Source organism: Lampetra planeri, chromosome 50, assembly GCF_965212315.1.
Source record: "Lampetra planeri chromosome 50, kcLamPlan1.2.h2, whole genome shotgun sequence".
Classification (NCBI taxonomy): domain Eukaryota; kingdom Metazoa; phylum Chordata; class Hyperoartia; order Petromyzontiformes; family Petromyzontidae; genus Lampetra; species Lampetra planeri.
The window spans coordinates 6,997,507-7,018,177 of NC_136156.1; the positions used below are offsets into that span (position 1 = coordinate 6,997,507).

The 20,671-nt window shown below is 48.2% G+C and overlaps 1 protein-coding gene across 1 annotated transcript in view; it reads left to right on the forward strand.

The window, feature by feature from the left end:
• The first annotated feature begins 1,323 nt into the window (after nt 1-1,323).
• LOC144734292 (uncharacterized) overlaps nt 1,324-20,671 on the forward strand; it is a 141,443-nt gene continuing 122,095 nt past the window's right edge. Inside the window, exon 1 of the mRNA XM_078616445.1 lies at nt 1,324-1,631. The gene's annotated coding sequence lies outside the window, so the exon portion shown is untranslated. The remainder of the gene's footprint in view (nt 1,632-20,671) is intronic.

Consider the following 20,671-nt stretch of genomic DNA (forward strand, 5'->3'; position numbering starts at 1 on the left):
GGGACCCACCGTCCCTTTGTGTTGTTGTTCAGAACACGGGGTCGCCGAATTTGTTGCCGAATTTGAGCCACACATTGTTTTGTTATCTTCTTGGTTCTTTCGGTAAAGTCACGTAGAATGTTTTATTTTTATTATTTTAATATAAAATGATAAAAATAAAATAATTCTCTTGTGAGAATTATTTTATTATGTTTTATTTTTATTATTTTATTATTTGCATTCTACGTGACTTTACCGAAAGAACCAAGAAGATGAATCCCTGCAGTCACGAAAGCTTTAAATCGATTTTTTGTTGTTATTTTTGGTTTCCGACCCCCGTGAGCGATTCGAACGATAAATGAATAAAAAGCCCCTCGGACTCCACCACACAAACATCAACAACAGCAGCAGCAGCAGCGATCTTCAAACAAAACACGCGCACAAACCTGTTGCTGGAGAGGCCGACTGACCCTGACGGTATCGGTCGAACACACACGTGTTTTTTTGAGTATTTTTACCGTTCCGTGTCTATGGAAACTGATAGGCTAATCGTAACAGATGTTGTCAGGCTGTTACGTGCCTGTTTGTAGTAACGAACCGTGACGGTAGTAAAAGTTGTGGAGAGGTGGGGGGGTGGTGGTGGTGGCGACAGCGAGGACAAGAGGGCGGGTGGACGAGACTGCGTGGGGGGTAAAGTTCAGCCGCTGACCAACGTGACGCAGGTGACGGCGTGAACAGGTGGTGTGGTGGGAGGTGGTGTGGTGGGGAGGAGGTGGTGTGGTGGGGGGGAGGTGTGGTGGGGGGAGGTGGTGTGGTGGGGGGGGGTGGTGTGGTGGGGAGGAGGTGGTGTGGTGGGGAGGTGGTGTGGTGGGAGAGGTGGTGTGGTGGTGGGGAGGTGGTGTGGTAGAGAGGAGGTGGCGTGGTGGGGAGGAGGTGGTGTGGTGGGGTGGGAGGTGGTGTGGTGGGGTGGGAGGTGGTGTGGTGGGGTGGGAGGTGTGTGTGGTGGGGGGAAGTGGTGTGGTGGGGGGAGGTGGTGTGGTGGGGGGGGTGGTGTGGTGGGGAGGAGGTGGTGTGGTGGGGAGGTGGTGTGGTGGGAGAGGTGGTGTGGTGGTGGGGAGGTGGTGTGGTAGAGAGGAGGTGGCGTGGTGGGGAGGAGGTGGTGTGGTGGGGTGGGAGGTGGTGTGGTGGGAGGTGGTGTGGTGGGGTGGGAGGTGTGTGTGGTGGGGGGAGGTGGTGTGGTGGGGGTGTGTGGTGGGGTGGGAGGTGTGTGTGGTGGGGGGAGGTGGTGTGGTGGGGGGGGGTGGCACGCGGTGTGAGAAGTGTCGCTGTCCCAGGCGACGGGCGAACCCACACGACGACTCGGCCCCGAGAGGCTGGAGCGGCGGTGGGGACAGAACACACACACAGACACACACACACACAGACACACACACAGACATAGACACAGACAGACACACAGACAGACACAGACAGACACAGACATAGACACACACAGACATAGACACAGACAGATACATAGACGCACAGACAGCTACGAGGTTCTCACCGTGCGGGTCGCGACCTGCCTCACCCAACCGGACACAACCGAGAGAGAGAGACGCTGACATCCATCAACATCAGCAGCAGCAGACAACGACGACAGAACCACGCCGGTGAGATCGATGATTGTATTGTATGTCGATGATTGTATTGTACGTCGATGATTGTAATTTTTTTTTACCTTTGCAACGTGCGAGTTTTTTTTCTTTCCTTCTCGCGAGCCGAGTGAGTTAGTTCTGCCAATCGGCGTGTTGTACACGGTTGATAGCGACTTCCAGCACGCAGGGAGAGACAAAGGCTCAACCTCCATCGGTGCTGCTCGCTAAAAGCACTTGCCCCAACAGTCTGTTTGGGGCTACACGGGGCATCTTTGTCTTTGGATACACAATTATAAATGGGGTGATCTAAATTTTGATTGAAAGATTTCGCGACCGCAGGGATTCATATTCTTGGTTATTTCGGTAAAGTCACGTATAAGGGAAATAATTAAAGAATAAAAATAGAAAACAATATAATATATTGATTTATATTGATAGAACGTTTATTATTTCATTATTTCCCTTCTACGTGACTTTACCGAAAGAACCAAGAATATGGGGTGATCTAGTCAAGGTTTACCCCATGTATGGCAACACAGTAAACCAGTGTCCGCTTCGCATCTGTGTTATTGACAGGAGACATGGTGAGGATGTTAATTAATTAGAAACACAAATCCTGGATGGAGGAACGTTGCTTTTGTTTTCACGAGGGAGTGGATGAGGATGTCTATGGAGATCATTGTGTAGAATTAACCTTTAATGATGTGGGTTTGCCAATGTTCAGTTCCACGTTAATACTGATGTGCAACGTTTAATATCATTCGTATCTTCAACCTTTTCGAATGCAAAAATAACCATGTTCTCCAGATTATAAGACGCTCCTGAAACTATTTTTTACGGGGTAAGGCCCACTGAACTATATCGCTCCTATTCAGAACCGACATAGCCACGCATGACAGTTCAACGAAGTAGCTTATCACGTGCAAAAGTCTAGCAGTAGAATACTCCAAACGCATGATTATAAAAGTGGAGGGAAATACCGGAAGAAAAACATCCACGCGACCACGGGGAGAACACGCAAACTCCAAATATACAGCAGGCGTCAGTGTCGTGATTGAAACCACGACATCCTGTAGACCAGGCGAGGTAGTTAACATCTGGCCACCGTGAAAGTAAGACACACTCCAAGCTTATGCCTGTTGTCAACAAAAGGACTGTATACAAATTTGTCCAGTGGTGATGTCCACTCGTGTCTCCCACCAAAGACAAAGATCCCCCGTGTAGTCTTAACAGATTGTTGGGGTAAGTGCTGTTAACGAGCACCTACGAATGCCGGTACGGCACACAAGGGAATGGGTCGCGAGAACCACACCTGGCTGCCTTTGTCTCCCTAGTGGATGATGTTTACACACCGCACTAAGATACTCATTTGAGACTCAGCTGACGTCGGGGAAGCCCGGGACCGGTTCAAATAATCGTCACTGGTGTTGGCCGTGAGCGGGAATCGATCTCGGGTTGGTGGCCAGGTTCCATAGAGCACAATGCTCACCACTACTCCACCGCACACCTCAGTAACAAACTCACACACGCACACTCACCACCCCCTTTTTTTGGGCTCAACACACTCGTCAACAACACCGTAGCCATAACAAACTAATGTACGACATTTCGGGCAATGGTACTTTTTAAACAGCACATTCTTTCGTTGTTAAGCTTTGTGAATTGTCTTTGTGCACCGCTGCCAACGCAGCAGCAGCAGCATCATCAAAACATTTATTTTAAACAGTCGTGTTCCAAGGTGTCTCCTTGCAGAAGTCCAGTTCAACGTAATTAATAGTGGAGATGTGTGGAAGGTGGTGGGGGTTAAACTTTCTTCACGCACCTGTACGGGGACACCTCCCAACGCCTTAATGTGTTTTTAATCGGTGTCAAAGAGTGACTGCGTCGGCGCCGATAAGATCGCGAGAGATAAGAACGGCCCCGCGAGCTCATCGGGGAGACGAAATCCCGCGGAGCGTTTTGTGGACGTTCAGAGGCTGCGTGTGGTGATTGACGCGCGGTCTTGGCGATGAACGATCGCGCGCACGAGTTGGGACCCGTGGACATTCCGATCGTGTCCGGGGAAGCGCTCGGAACGGAGAAGACGTGGCCTGGCGCATCGCACGCACGCGCACGCGCGTTATCGTGGGGTCGATGTAAGTTTGAGCGTAGACGCATTAAAACAAATTTTTTATCGCCGAAACCAGTCCGACGTGATTCGAAGTCGCATGCTGGACGCGTCATCGTCATCGCCCATGGTCAATTCATTGTGGGATGGAGTTCTCCCAGACGCAGCCGTCGACCACGATCCTTCGGCGAATGTCGTTGACGAATCTACCCCGCATCTGCGCAAGAACACATCACAACTGAAGTCAACTGATGTCATCATAAGACCTCCCTGAGTGGACATCCCTCGCGAAATGCTTAAAATAGGATCCCCCCCCACCCCCCCAACATCGGCGAACCAACTACAGTGGTACCCCAGTGATAGAGCATAATTCGTTCCAGACGGCCATTCGAACACCGATTTGTTCGAACACCGAATTCATTTTCCCCATAAGAATGAATGTAAATTACATTATTTGGTTCCAGACACAAGAACGCTCTCATTATAAAGCATTTTTACACAAAGTTTACAGTAATTACATGCATAAAATCATACAAAAAACAAGAAACAATAAATAAATGGAATAAATGAATAAATATATGGAATAAATGAAATGAATAAACATTGAACTTCACTTTACCTGTAGTAAGGAGAGTTGATGGCTTGAGTGGAAGGTGGTGAGGAGGTGGTGGTGTTATTGTTTGTCTGGGCAAGCGGCATGCACGCTGGCCATACGCGTCTCAGCCGTACAGGTTCTTTCAGATCGCGATTGCCCGTTCGACCTCCGAATTTCTTTCGGTTTCCGGGGCAAAAATGTTCGGAAATATCGTTCGAACACCGATTTGTTCGAGTTCTGGTGCGTTCGATCTCCGAGGTTTTACTGTAATTTGCCTCTTGTGGAGAGTGATTCCAATGCCTATAGAAAGTAGGAAGGGTCCCTACCACTAGTTTTACGCAGGTAGAAGGCCGATACTATTCATCCAAATCAGCTCAAGCCTCCAGTGAGCTCACCTCTGCTCGTCATTCCTTGATTCTCTCTGCCTCTCTCTTCGCCCCCCCATCCGTCACCACACTCTCACCCCCCTCCCTCTCTCATCTCGGCACAGTCATCCCTTCTCCTCCGCCTTCCTCCCTCTTCCCGTCCGAGTGCTGCTCCTGTATTCCTGCTGCTCATCTCGAGTCGTTCCCCTCGCTTTGTCCGTCTCGGGGACTTCCGATCCCGCATCCCTTCCCTGTCCTGCTCCCCTTTTCGTTTTTTTCCCATTCACGATTTCCGTGCCTCTTACTCTCCTTACCGTGGTGTGCTATGAGTAACGTGTTTTTAAATGTTTTTCTCAATGCGGGTGGTTGTGTGGAATGAGCTGCCGCGTTATTTTTGAAGACCTGTCAAAGTGTTCACGTGAATGAAGGGTGACGACGATTGCTTGTGTTGCGATCGAAACGTCGTGATCGATTATGTTTTCTACTTATGTGGCTTTACCGAAAGAACCAAAGAGTATGGATTCCTGCAGTCACGAATGCTTTAAATCAAGAGTGAATGAAGGGGTTTGCACTTAAGTATTTTTTGTTGAATGCATAACGATGATTAAATATCTTCTTGGTTCTTTCGGTAAAGTCACGTAGAAGGGAAGTAATACAATAATAAAAATAAAACATAATAAAATAATTCTCACGACGTTTCGGCTACAACGCAAGCAGCCGTCTTCAGGTGAAGAATGAGACACTACCAAGCTAGGAGCTTATATATAAGCTGGGTTGGAGGTGGAAGAGCGCCTTAACAAAAAAAATGTGCATATGAAGAGGAATTTAGCATATTCATGGGAAATGCGTAGGAGGTGGGTGGGGGGTTTTCAAAGTCATATTATGCCCATGCATTATGCAGGATCAGCAGCACCAAGGGGGGGTGCAGGGAGTAGCATTAACAAAGGAAAGGAATGTTAATGATATGTAGCTGCAGTTACTAAACAACCACGTAGAAAACTAAAGTATAAACTACGTAAAAAACTAAAGTATAAACTGCATAGCACCATCAGTATACTTACTATACTCTACAATAAGCTGAGTTACTAACAGCAAGTAATACATTACAATTCTACGTCGTAAAAATTATATAATATGCTTCCATCTAAACTATATTCTCTTACATCACACGAGCATATACCGTACTATATACTGCCATAGATAAACCCAACATTACATTATATACTGTATTGCTATAAACCACCTTATACATTTTAATATAACACTATGTATTATTCTACCCACCCTAATGTGTATCGAAATGGTTTATTACGTCCTTCCAATGATTGCTAAGCCAGAATCCATCTTCTCGGTTAAAATTGTCTCTGTGTTTGTATATGTGGATCGCCTCATGAACGAATCTCTCATGATAGCCAGATGGCTTGCAGAGAACCTCTGTCTTGGAGAAGTCAATGTCATGTGAGCCCACTGAGTTGTAACAGTGATCTCCCACGGCTGAGGTGTTTGTCCTACCGTGTTTCAGGTCAGCTTTATGTTCACGGATGCGGTCCGAGACATGTCGTTTGGTTTCCCCAATGTAACTGCTACCACAGAGGCAACTTAGTTTGTAGACGCCAGGGTACTGTATGTCTGGAACCACATCTTTTACAGACGGTACCAGATCACGGATTCTATGTACTGTGTTGAATCGGACCTGGATCTTGTGTTTAATCAGGATTTTGGAGATCTTTTTTGTGACCCCAGCAATGTAGGGTAAGGTCTTGAAAGGCTCCTCAACAGGATCCTTCTTGATGGTTGGAGTGATGGCTTTGCGGATTGTGTAGTCGGAGTAACCATTAGCCTTAAGAGCTTGGCGTACGTGTTTGAGTTCACTGGAAATGTGTTCATGGTCGGAGATGCATTGGGCTCTATGATATAGAGTCTTGATGAGGGAATTCTTCTGGGATGGATGGTGGTGGGAATCCGGTTTTAGGTAAGCATCCGTATGGGTGGCTTTCCTGTAGACAGAGTGGCTCATTGAACCATCAGGTCTCCTTTTGATTAGGACATCCAAAAAGGGTAGCTTGCCATCATTTTCGACTTCCATGGTGAATCTGATGGCTGGGTGTATGGAATTGATGTGGTCGAGAAACTGGTCTAGAGCAGGCCGGCCATGTGGCCAGATGACAAAAGTGTCGTCTACGTACCTATTCCATAAGGTCGGGCGTAGAGTGGCAGTCTGGATGGCGTCCGTCTCAAATTTCTCCATGAAGATGTTGGCTACAACCGGAGATAGGGGGGAGCCCATTGGGGTGCTCTCAATTTGCTTGTAGAAAGTTTCATTCCAGGTGAAGTATGTATTGGTTAAGCAGTGTCTCACCAGGGGGGGTACCTCAGCATTCAGTCCTTGATGAACCAAGTCTTCAATGATTGCGATGGTGTCAGGTACAGGAACCTTGGTGAATAAGGAAACCACATCAAAACTGACAAGCAGGTCGTCTGGGGACAGGGCAATCCCCTTGATTGTCGATACCAGGTCAGTAGAGTTTAGTACCGCAGAGGTGGTTTTTCCAGTGAAAGGCCGTAGGATTTCAGACAAAAAACGAGCCAATTTATAGGTGGGGGAGTTGATAGTAGAGCCAATGGGACGAAGAGGTGTATCTTCTTTATGTATCTTTGGCAAGCCGTATAATCTTGGTGGCCTGGCTGCAGAAGGTTTCAAGACCATCACCTTACCCTACATTGCTGGGGTCACAAAAAAGATCTCCAAAATCCTGATTAAACACAAGATCCAGGTCCGATTCAACACAGTACATAAAATCCATGATCTGGTACCGTCTGTAAAATATGTGGTTCCAGACATACAGTATCCTGGCGTCTACAAACTAAGTTGCCTCTGTGGTAGCAGTTACATTGGGGAAACCAAACGACATGTCTCGGACCGCATCCGTGAACATAAAGCTGACCTGAAACACGGTAGGACAAACACCTCAGCCGTGGCAGATCACTGTTACAACTCAGTGGGCTCACATGACATTGACTTCTCCAAGACAGAGGTTCTCTGCAAGCCATCTGGCTATCATGAGAGATTCGTTCATGAGGCGATCCACATATACAAACACAGAGACAATTTTAACCGAGAAGATGGATTCTGGCTTAGCAATCATTGGAAGGACGTAATAAACCATTTCGATACACATTAGGGTGGGTAGAATAATACATAGTGTTATATTAAAATGTATAAGGTATAGGGTGGTTTATAGCAATACAGTATATAATGTAATGTTGGGTTTATCTATGGCAGTATATAGTACGGTATATGCTCGTGTGATGTAAGAGAATATAGTTTAGATGGAAGCATATTATATAATTTTTACGACGTAGAATTGTAATGTATTACTTGCTGTTAGTAACTCAGCTTATTGTAGAGTATAGTAAGTATACTGATGGTGCAATGCAGTTTATACTTTAGTTTTTTACGTAGTTTATACTTTAGTTTTCTACGTGGTTGTTTAGTAACTGCAGCTACATATCATTAACATTCCTTTCCTTTGTTAATGCTACTCCCTGTACCCCCCCTTGGTGCTGCTGATCCTGCATAATGCATGGGCATAATATGACTTTGAAAACCCCCCGCCCACCTCCTACGCATTTCCCATGAATATGCTAAATTCCTCTTCATATGCACATTCTTTTTGTTAAGGCGCTCTTCCACCTCCAACCCAGCTTATATATAAGCTCCTAGCTTGGTAGTGTCTCATTCTTCACCTGAAGACGGCTGCTTGCGTTGTAGCCGAAACGTCGTGAGAATTATTTTATTATGTTTTATTTTTATTATTTTATTACTTCCCTTCTACGTGACTTTACCGAAAGAAACAAGAAGATGAATCCCTGCAGTCACGAAAGCTTTAAATCGAAATAGATGATTAAATAATGACTAACGTGTTATCGTGTCTCTGAGGCTGGATATCGGTGCCGAAACAAAGTGCATGGAAATTCATGGAATTTTTTCAACTGAATGAAATTATCACACGGCCTCGTGCCATTACTCAGAGCGCCTGCCACGCGTGACGCCTGCGAAACAACGTACGGCTTCGGTGGCAGGGCGCGAGTGGAGGCGACATCCTTCTGCGCTGCTCGGGTTCCACCGCATTAGCGGTCATCCTCATCCCCGCTCGCCATTTCCTGTGACCCTACTTAGAGGCCGCCATCCAGCAGTAGATTGACGCCACGGCTGCACGCCGTGCGGCAGTCGCGAGCCCGTCGGTTCGGGCGACGGCCTTGCGATGACCGATGCGACTGATGGCTGTCGCGTCCGTCGATGGACACCGTTCATTTGTGCAAATCAACAACGTTGTTCCGTTCGCAGCGTTCGGTTCATTTGTTAGGACATTTTACCCAAAAGCAGGCAACGTCATCAGGCGCGGTAAACCCACAGCTGGATGAAGGCCTCCACAGCGCGCCGCCACTTCTCACGATCCCGCCAGATGGAATAATACCACAGCGAGCTTCTACGCACGTGCGTAATGTTGAACTTCTTTCGCACCGTACGTAGCTAACCGTGCAAATCGGAGATGCGGGCGGGCGGGGGGGGGGGGGCAACACATTAAACAAACAGAAAAGCAGTTCAATTTAGATGTAAAAGTGCACAGCACCGCTGGCTTCCCAGTACCGGAAGGAAGATGGTTCCAGACGGGCCGCAGGAGCGCATTTGAAAGCGCGCGGTGGAAGTGACCGCTGATTCTATCGCTCCACCTTTCCGTGGTGCGGTGTGGAGAGGGTCCTCCATGGGGGGAGGGGGGCACGGGGGGGGGGGGGGGGCAATGCCCCGCCCAAACTGGTCACCTTAATGAATTCATTTTCAGCAGTTAACAATCAATATAATTAAGTGATTATATTATATATTATTTGGGTCTTTCGGTAGAGTCACGTAGGTAGGTTCAAAGAAAATAACAAAAAAATAACAACAATTATACAAATCCGCGAATTCCTAACGCGAGGGACAAAGCGCATCCCATAGGCCCCCCCTCCCCCATACAGAAGTCAAACTCCGCCTGTGGGTTCGTTCCTCTCTGCGTGGTGGAGGGATCGTATCCACGAGGTGGCGGGAAAGACACGCCGTGTTGGCGCCAAATCCACGCATGATGCCAACATCCTCTTAAAAAATACACGTATATATATACATACTGTAATAAGTTGTGGTCGCGGAGCCAAGTTTACACCACGGGAGTGTAACGTTTCCATGACCGCACTCGTGTAACTGTACGGTGCGGAAGAAGTTCAACGTCAGTTTAACACGTAAGGGTGGCCATCCATTGAGTATGTAGGCAAAAAAATTGGCAAAACTTGACCCCTCCCCCCCTCCCTGTAAGCACGCGGACTTTTTACATCCCCCCCCCCCACCTGCGTACGTACGCCTGACGCACTCCCAACCCCCCGAATCCTATAGAACGGCCGATATTGAATCCACGCAGAAACGATCAGGGGTTAATAATATTAACGTGTTTAAGGAAACATGTAGTCCACCGCCGGACTATCTAACTCATTTGAAGGCCAATGTCGACAAATTATTATCGAGGCTTCACCCCCCCCCCCGTTTCCTATGCGTACATTGTCAGTAGCCCCCCCCCCCCCCGCATACGCAAGCTACGCATTTGGGTTAAACCCCCCCTCCCCCCTCCATGCGTACGTACTAAATGGATGGCCCCTAGTCACAGGGCTTTCACGACCAATATTATCGACAACAGAGGTGTTGGGTTAGATCGCGTGAATATCAATGCGTCGTGAAACCCGCCACCACCCGACACGGCCAGTGAGTAAGGTTTGTCAAGCAAACAAAACGTGGCAATTCGTCACGAGTGTTCCACACCGGTTCTGTGTTGGAGAGTGAACCCACGACAGCGTTTACAATTCGAGCACCGTGACGTTTCGCCGGTGATTACAACAACAACAACAACAACGACAACAACGACAACAACAACAACAACGAGCAGCATCATCAGGCGACAGCCAGAGTTGTGGAGACATCCTCCCCCTGTTTCAACATAACATACATACACTGCATATGTGGACATTTCAGACCGTAACACGATGTTTCTCTCTCTCTCCGTCTCTCCGCACGTGCCAACAATAATATCGAGTTCACGTTGACATTGTCCAATTGCTGATTTCGCCACTGAAATCTTTCTCAGTACGCTGATTGGTGCAAGTGCGTTTTATAAGGTCCGCACACATGGACGAAAACCGCAGCGACCCCACCTATCCATACGCACACGCTTTTATTAAACACCCATAGGTGGGGTCCAAAAAAACATCGTGGGATATGACAATCAGTTAGTTGGTGCACGTTAGCTCGTTGGCCGTGTAGAGTTGGAGCTGCGGTTAGCAGACTGACTACACCATGAACCCGTGACATGAGTTCAATTCCGGACAACGGGTGACATCATTAGCAAGCGATATCCGGACCGGGTCCTGGATTTCCCTCTGCTTCACGAACCCACGCTGTTGACAGATAGAAGGGTAAAAAACTATTATCGAACCCACGCTGATCAACATGGGTGAAGTATGGTCATATGAAAACTCCTATGACCGACACAGCATGGGCAGAACTTCATACAGCCGTGCATTCTAAATGGGACGTATGTACCCCATGTACGCTGAACTTATTTCGCACCGTACGTAGCCAACCGTGCTAATCGGCTGTACATATCGCGTCGCCACGTTGGTCAGCCGTGGGTTTAGCAAAGCGGACTGGGTCGGTAATCGAATCGCCAACAAAGGGCCATTGGGTTCATCAGCAGAGCGTGCTAACCACGGCACCGCCAGAGCATTTGTAGCGAGGATAACAATTTACCGGGTCGCGTCAACGGTGACGATTGCCATTTGCTGTTGCGATTAAAATGGCAACATCGTTATCCTAATTTCCACGGTGGTTACATTTATACCGGGGCATTTTGCTTCGCATTTATGAACGAAATAACTGAGACCTTGGATCAGTTTGCACGTGCAAGAAATGGCGCATCGGAGACGGGATAAAGCGCACAGCGCAAACGATGCAGTATGAGCGATCATACTATGTTATAAACAAACAAGACAGACGGTACAAGGGAGAGAGGTTGTTGCGATGAGCCTTAACAAGCGACACGTCAGAAAATGTAAACGGGTACAGATATTGATCAGTATTTGACACCGCACTAACAAGAGAGCACAGATGGGAGGGAAACAAAGGACGATCGTGGAAACGACCCAGACAGCACCAATTTAGAGACAGCACGGACGAGCGAGAGAGAACGCGCGCAAGTACAAGTTCGACGGGCAGTACAAGACCAACCGCGAAAAATATACCACTGTCATTCCAACTCGGAACGCACACAGTGACCACTCACTCCTGAAGAAGGCAGAAGATGGCTCAGAGGCGCCCAGGAGTGAGCACAAAGAAGCGAGTGGAGGGCAGCCATGCGGTTGGCCGGCGCCAACAATTGCCCAAGCTCTCCCGTCCTCTACATATATGAAGGAGCTACACGGACTCCTCTACTTACAAACAATCGACTTATGACCTTTCAGAGGATCTTCATGGCACGTGAAGAACCAGTGGCATCTACAACTGCAGAACGTGAAGAACCAGTGGCAGCTATATCTGTAGAACGTGACGAACCAGTGGCATCTGCAGAACGTGAATAACCAGTGGCATCTACATCTGCACAACGTGAAGAGCCAGTGGCATCTACATCTGCAGAACGTGAAGAACCAGTTGCATCTACATCTGCAGAACGTGAAGACCCAGTGACATCTACATCTACAGGAGATTATAACACATTTAAAGCCATTCCCCGTGTTTAGTGTACACGCCGTACAACACGTTTGGAATCGACAGGAGTAAAGTTGGTCTTACGATCAAATCGACTTACGAACAGACCTCTGGAACCTATCTCGTTCGTAGGTAGAGGAGTCCCTGTATTGGCCAAGGAATGATGAGTGTTTTACATGCAGCAGTACGTTACAAACGAGTCTAATCAGTCGGAACACGACAGACGGTACAAAACAGGATGGAACAGAACACACGAAGTGGTTTAGTTGAGGCAGTACGAGAAAACGAAAGGCCATAAAAAATATTTTTGAATCGATGCATGACTCCCACCCCAAAGCCCCTGACCCCCGAAAAAAATGTTGTAACAATGTATCACTTCACGGGGGGGGGGGAGGTCAGGGAGGGCTGAATCGTTACGTGCACAGCGTGTTGCTCACTGAGGTTAAGTGAAGGGCAAATTTGGGAAACCTCATTCTCAAATCACGAACGACACAGAAGCCCTGTAGCAGCAGAAGCGGTGCAAGCGCTTTTTAACAACGATCCCTCGCCCCCCCCCCCCCAAAAAAAAATGGACATATCGCTTTGACTGCTGCACACAACCCACAGGGGCCACGCAGGTTAAGGGACCTTTGAAATAAAGGAGAAGAAGAGAATATTTGTGGAAGTATTTCACGTTCGGAGTCTCTTTTTGAGCGCGGTTCTGGATTCTACTTTTTCGTGGCCAGTGGAGCGAGCGGTCTTTTGGTTTTGAGTGTCACGGCACGCGCGTTTGTCAGAAAGGTTCGCCATAAGCCAGACGATCCAGCAATAAATCGATTAAGGGAGCGTTCCGATCAGCGCGTGATTACCTGCGGTTAAACGCGTTTCAGAGTAAGATTGCCATTGAGGCCTTTTTTTTAACACTAACTGAAAAGTGCGCAACTGAGCGCAGAGAATACACACGCCTGCAGTGGTGTGCAGAGAGACACATTGGGGACAATATTCAGGTTTAGGGAACGTATTGTTTAATTAAAAATGTTCACGAAAGTAAGTGGGCTTGGGGAGGAAACGTCGCCAACAGGGACGATTGGCCAATGGTCAACAACAGTATGCATGATAGTAGGTTTTTACCCTTTTAACTGGTACAAAACTGACACCTTTATTCAAGGCATCATGTTTGCAATGACCACAACACAAGTAGTCAAAAAAGCAAACAAAAAGAAGCAACTCTGATAAGGATGATAATATGCACTGTCCTTGAAGTTGATTGGCCCACACCCGAGACGGCTTTCTTTAGAGCCTAGTCCCCATTGGTGTAGGGCCAGATGACACCAGAAGGCGTACAACTCAAACACAGTGCAATATCAGAGTATTGAGAGCTCGGGGTAAGCATTTACACTATGAGATCTCTTTTACCAGTGGCAAAATATGATAGTAGGTTTTTACCCTTTTAACTGGTACAAAAGAGATCTCATAGTGTAAATGCTTACCCCGAGCTCTCAATACTCTGATATTGCACTGTGTTTGAGTTGTACGCCTTCTGGTGTCATCTGGCCCTGCACCAATGGGGACTAGGCTCTAAAGAAAGCCGTCTCGGGTGTGGGCCAATCAACTTCAAGGACAGTGCATATTATCATCCTTATCAGAGTTGCTTCTTTTTGTTTGCTTTTTTGACTACTTGTGTTGTGGTCATTGCAAACATGATGCCTTGAATAAAGGTGTCAGTTTTGTACCAGTTAAAAGGGTAAAAACCTACTATCATATTTTGCCACTGGTAAAAGAGATCTCATAGTGTAAACAGTATGCATGTAGAACTTCTTTCACACCGTACGTGGCCAACCGTCCTCATCGGAGGCGCGGGTAGTGACGGGGCTGGCAACCGCGGAATGGAACGCGTCTGAGACGATGTGCACCGAGGAGACGGAGTGGTGGAATATAAAGCAGATGCTGGGATGAGTATAACCATCGCAGGATCGTGAGAGGTGGCAACGGTTTGGGAAGGCCTTCATCCAGCAGTGGATAGGTCATGGCTGCTGCTGCTGCTTCTACTGACGATGATGAAATACGCTCGCAATCTTCATGTCAAATGTTGCATAAGATAAGAACGTTGAACCCGCTGTTTTCCGGAGAACGGTCTTGTCGTGGAATTTTATTACGAATAATAACGAGGGAATTGCCTGGGGACAGGCTTTGACTTCGCCCGAGTGTCTTCAGTGAGATGCGTCGCCGGATAAGTCAACGCCACTGGGCTGCCACCCGTGGACAATGAAATGCGCCGTCTCACAATCACGTTGGCAGCAATGCGTAACAAAATGTTAGGAAATTAACACAAAAAAACCCAAACTCCTTTTGTCGTCGTTGTACATTACCTGTAGGGTCCGGCGAGTCGAGGCAAATGGACTTGGCTATTAACTTCTCGGTATCAAAGTGCAACGGGGTTGATGGACTTTCTCCTGTCTGGTTCAAGCTCACATGTTCGCGTTTTTATGACCGCTGTTGATATTTCCCTATAGAGAGAGAGGGAGAGTATGATTAAAGTTTCAAGGTCTCAGTGGGCCAGACTGGAGACAGCCACACTCGTAGGCAACGCCTCTCGCAGCAACACCCAAGGCAAGAGACGTGTGTAGTCGATATCTCCTTTATTGAAGCGTCATTATTCAAACGACCACAATAAAACGAACGGTGTAAAAACCCGTACAACAAACAGGTGATTTTGGACAGATTAACGAAATACAGTAAACCCGTCCCGAGCCTGCGCCAGAGAGCACGCGAATTCACGTCACGCACGCGAGCACGTGTACGTTCAGTCTGCTGACATGTGGCAGACTTTTTGGGGTGCAGGTGATGTTTGCGGGGCACACGGCGGGGTGGCTGGCCAGCACCACGCCCTGTCCACTCGTATCTCCCACCAAAGATAGCTATAACCCGTGTAGCCTCAACAGACTGCTGGGGCAAGTGCTGTTAACGAGCACATATGAAGGCCGGCACGGCACACGAGGGAGCGGTTGGCCAGCACCACGCCCGACCGCCTTTTTGTCTCCCCAGTGGTCAGCACCACGGACACACTCAGGGACACACGCAACAAGGGGGTTGAGAGAGGCGTTACAAGCAAGCGAGCTGGTATGCACACAGAGGAGGAACTTGCTGCTGACTCATTCGGAATTAGGGAACGTGGCATCCCACCATGAACCACAACCGCACTTCGCCGAATATCATATAGTGCCGCCGTCTGCGCAAGGTCCCTTCCTGCCTTAGGTGAGATGAACGAACTTGCTCGGTGAATCAAGGCCGCCAATGATGATCGGGGTGATGGGAGGCCGGAGGAGGAGAGGAGGAGGAGGGGGGTGGGTAAATGTCTGGCTCGGTTAAAATGTTTGACGGCGAGAATCGCATTTTCGGGATTCCATAGGCGGCCCACGAGGTTGGCTGATGAATGCCATTGCTCATTGCTCGCTGTACCATTGCTGACTCACGCTGCCTGGCGCGCCGTCACGCTGCCGTGTTGTGCTTGCCCCAACGGTCTATACGGGGGATCTTTGTCTTTGGTGTGTCCCCCTCCCCCCACCCCCGCGCTTGTCGCAGTCGCTCTTAGTCCCAGAGGGGAAACAAGAAAGCTCTTGTCCCCGCCGGCTTTTGTTTGTTTGTTTAACGTGCACACTTGGTGTTGGTCACACACTTTAGTCATAGGCACTACACACATTGACCTCTTCACGGCTGTCAACATCCTTCCTTTCTCGGTCGTGTCCAAATCAATGTCCTTCCCTTCGTTCGTGTGCAAATCACATCGTGATTGCTGCTCCTATATTTGGACGCTTTTAAAACTCGAAGTACAGCCCGTTCTCCTGTAACGCCGCGTGATTTCATAACGAGAATTTGATACAACGCCATCAATGCATTAGGGAACGCAACGTTTTCTTCATAACGCGGATGCAAATTGGATATAACGTTGTACAATCCAGATAATAGGACAACTGTAACGTGTGCACGTGTGGCAGTGCTTGGAGCACAACTGATAAACCGGTTTGGGTTTAGGCAAGAGCCCATAATTTATACCCAAGAGACTCTGCACCGCTGGTTACCGTGTCCATATCGTACGTTCGTCGAGTTTATAAACAACTCGGGGTTGTCATTTTCTGTTCCTTTTAGCTTCATCAATAATTAGGTGCAACAAATTAAAAAAACGCAATAAAAAACACGTTGATTCTCTGTTTTCCAAACTTATCTGACCCACACTGACCAGCGTTGATGGAGTGTGGTCAAACAGTCCCTGTGACGTTTGGAATCGCTAATAGATTATGTAAATGACAATTATCAAGCATCAGTAGTGAGTCCAACTGAGTCACAAACGTTGTTCTTTAGAGGCAACACTTTTATTTGTGATATCAACACGTAACACAAACGGGTAACTGTCCCTTCACCAGATACAGCCACTCAGCTAACTACCCTATACGCAGGAGTTACAGCTACGAAAGGTCTGACCCTCACTCGGGTCCCGACCACGTGTTGATGCCTGTAGAGCTTCCAGCTTGTCGGACGTAGAGCTTCCAGCTTGTAGGGCGTAGAGCTTCAGCTTAAAGGACGTAGAGCTTCCAGCTTGTAGGACGTAGAGCTTCAGCTTGTAGGACGTAGAGCTTCCAGCTTATAGGACGTAGAGCTTCAGCTTGTAGGACGTAAAGCTTCCAGCTTGTAGGACGTAGAGCTTCAGCTTGTAGGACGTAGAGCTTCCAGCTTATAGGACGTAGAGCTTCAGCTTGTAGGACGTAGAGCTTCCAGCTTATAGGACGTAGAGCTTCAGCTTGTAGGACGTAGAGCTTCCAGCTTGTAGGACGTAGAGCTTCAGCTTGTAGGACGTAGAGCTTCCAGCTTATAGGACGTAGAGCTTCAGCTTGTAGGACGTAGAGCTTCCAGCTTGTAGGACGTAGAGCTTCCAGCTTGTAGGACGTAGAGCTTCCAGCTTGTAGGACGTAGAGCTTCCAGCTTGTAGGGCGTAGAGCTTCCAGCTTGTAGGACGTAGAGCTTCCAGCTTATAGGACGTAGAGCTTCAGCTTGTAGGACGTAGAGCTTCCAGCTTGTAGGACGTAGAGCTTCCAGCTTGTAGGACGTAGAGCTTCCAGCTTATAGGACGTAGAGCTTCCAGCTTGTAGGGCGTAGAGCTTCCAGCTTGTAGGACGTAGAGCTTCAGCTTATTGGACGCAGAGCTTCAGCTTGTAGGGCGTAGAGCTTCAGCTTGTAGGACGTAGAGCTTCCAGCTTGTAGGACGTGGAGCTTCCAGCTTGTAGGACGTAGAGCTTCAGCTTATAGGACGTAGAGCTTCAGCTTATAGGACGTAGAGCTTCCAGCTTATAGGACGTAGAACTTCAGCTTGTAGGACGTAGAGCTTCAGCTTATAGGACGTAGAGCTTCCAGCTTATAGGACGTAGAGCTTCCAGCTTGTAGGACGTGGAGCTTCCAGCTCATAGGACGTAGAGCTTCCAGCTTGTAGGACGTAGAGCTTCCAGCTTGTAGGACGTAGAGCTTCCAGCTTGTAGGACGTAGAGCTTCCAGCTTGTAGGGCGTAGAGCTTCCAGCTTGTAGGACGTAGAGCTTCCAGCTTGTAGGACGTAGAGCTTCCAGCTTATAGGACGTAGAGCTTCAGCTTATAGGACGTAGAGCTTCAGCTTGTAGGACGTAGAGCTTCCAGCTTATAGGACGTAGAGCTTCCAGCTTGTAGGGCGTAGAGCTTCCAGCTTGTAGGACGTAGAGCTTCCAGCTTGTAGGACGTAGAGCTTCCAGCTTATAGGACGTAGAGCTTCAGCTTATAGGACGTAGAGCTTCAGCTTGTAGGGCGTAGAGCTTCAGCTTGTAGGACGTAGAGCTTCCAGCTTGTAGGACGTGGAGCTTCCAGCTTGTAGGACGTAGAGCTTCCAGCTTATAGGACGTAGAGCTTCCAGCTTGTAGGACGTGGAGCTTCCAGCTTATAGGACGTAGAGCTTCCAGCTTGTAGGACGTAGAGCTTCAGCTTATAGGACGTAGAGCTTCCAGCTTATAGGACGTAGAGCTTCCAGCTTGTAGGACGTGGAGCTTCCAGCTTATAGGACGTAGAGCTTCCAGCTTGTAGGACGTAGAGGTTCCAGCTTATAGGACGTAGAGCTTCAGCTTATAGGACGTAGAGCTTCAGCTTATAGGACGTAGAGCTTCCAGCTTATAGGACGTAGAACTTCAGCTTGTAGGACGTAGAGCTTCCAGCTTATAGGACGTAGAGCTTCCAGCTTATAGGACGTAGAGCTTCCAGCTTGTAGGACGTGGAGCTTCCAGCTTATAGGACGTAGAGCTTCCAGCTTGTAGGACGTAGAGCTTCCAGCTTATAGGACGTAGAGCTTCAGCTTATAGGACGTAGAGCTTCCAGCTTGTAGGACGTAGAACTTCCAGCTTGTAGGATGCAGCGACCCCGGTCCCTCTCAGGGACCCACCTTATATCCCCCTGGGTGGGGGCTGCTCCGCTCTTGGCCCCACCCGCCTTCTCGAGCATTCCAGCTCCCTCTCGATTCCTCTCGAGAACTCTCCCTGGACACGTGATCGCCCCCTAGCCCCCCACCCCCCACCTGGGGGCCTCTTTGTGGACACTCCGGATCACGTGTCCTAGGGGTCAAGCAGAGTGCCATGGCCCGGGGCAACCCTGCCCCTGGGCTGACACTCTCTCGCTCCCCCTTGTGGGAGCCCGCACTACGCGCTATGCGTGGTGCCCGCGCTATCCCAGCGCTCACCAAGCCCCGCTAGGGCTGGTACTACACCCGCCCACGTGGTGTACGCGATGACGGTGCATCACGTGCCACGGGCCCTCTCGGGCCGGCACCCAACAGTGACATCTCCGATGTCACTACACATTCAATAATGATTGATTAATAGCTCTATGAACAGGCGTATAATACAAACCAATTTATTGAGCAGTTATTGTTAAGGGTGTTTGTGTAACTCAATATATACTACGGTATTAGAGTAACGACTCATATGCCCTTTTAACAACCGTTAATCAGAAAACGCGATTTTAAAATGTAATTCTCATCAGGCCCTACGGTGTCAAGTGCAGTCTTCCGACTTGTATTATCCACTCCACTATATTTCTCTGGCCTCTCTATTCATGTGCTATGAAGAAAGCCCATTGCCTGAAACGTCAACTATTATTGTTTCTGTTCAGGCCACGTTCTTATCGATGAGTGTGTTGAGTTGTTTTCTCTTCACAACTCAATCGCCACCGACATGAGATGGCATTTCCTTTCGATTGGTGAACATTGCAAGGCAGGGACTAGGGGCAATCGTATTACAAAGTGACGTTTGATGGTTACCTTTTCACGAGCGGTGTATTTTTAGTTTGTTAAATGATTACACAATGAACCCGCGCTGCTGATGTCACAGTATTCAAAGTGAAATTGTGTAATAATTTGACATGTCAAGTTTTTTTTATGAAAAAAAATCGCATCACCCAGGGTGACTCACGCTCATGCAGGTAACTTACAGTTACGCAACTACTTACTCTTCTTCATTCCCGATGGGACATGAGGCTGCCAGTTACGCAATGATACGTCGTAAATTGTCATCAGCATTGTAAGTGGTCGGTAAATGCTAAATTGTAATCGACATAGCAGTCATTGCCTCCTGCTGTGTAAACTTGGCAATACCCTCCTGACAAGGAGGTCATGGGCTCGATCCCATCCCCTGACACCTGTTGATTATTTTGAGTTTGCATGTCTCTATTTCTCTCTCCCCGTGGTCGTGTGGATTTTTCTCCGGGTCCTCCGGTTTTCCCTCCACATTTAGAATCGAAGGCACGCGTTTAGAGTATCTGGCTGCTCTTGGAAATGTCCACGTGATAAGGCACTTCGGTGAGCTATAATTTGTGGCGGCCAGGTCGCTTCTGAAAAAGAGCTTTTTAGCTCAGTGGGCCTTACTTGCCAAAATAAAATAAAAATAGTTGCTTTAGTTTAGACAAAAGAGTCACTGTGGTTGTCTAGGGTAAACAAGCGAAATAAATTAAAGGGATTGGTCCCCAGCCAATCCGTTACTAGTTCCGCACACCGGTGTGTTGGAGAGTAAACTCACAACATTTACAATTCGAGTACGACATTTCGCAAGTAATTACAACCAGCATCATCAGGCGACAGCCAGAGTTGTGGAGAAATCCTCTTGCTTCGGTCTGTAATAGAGGGAGAAATGTGGTGCCGTCACTTGAGTTCATCAGGTGTGAAG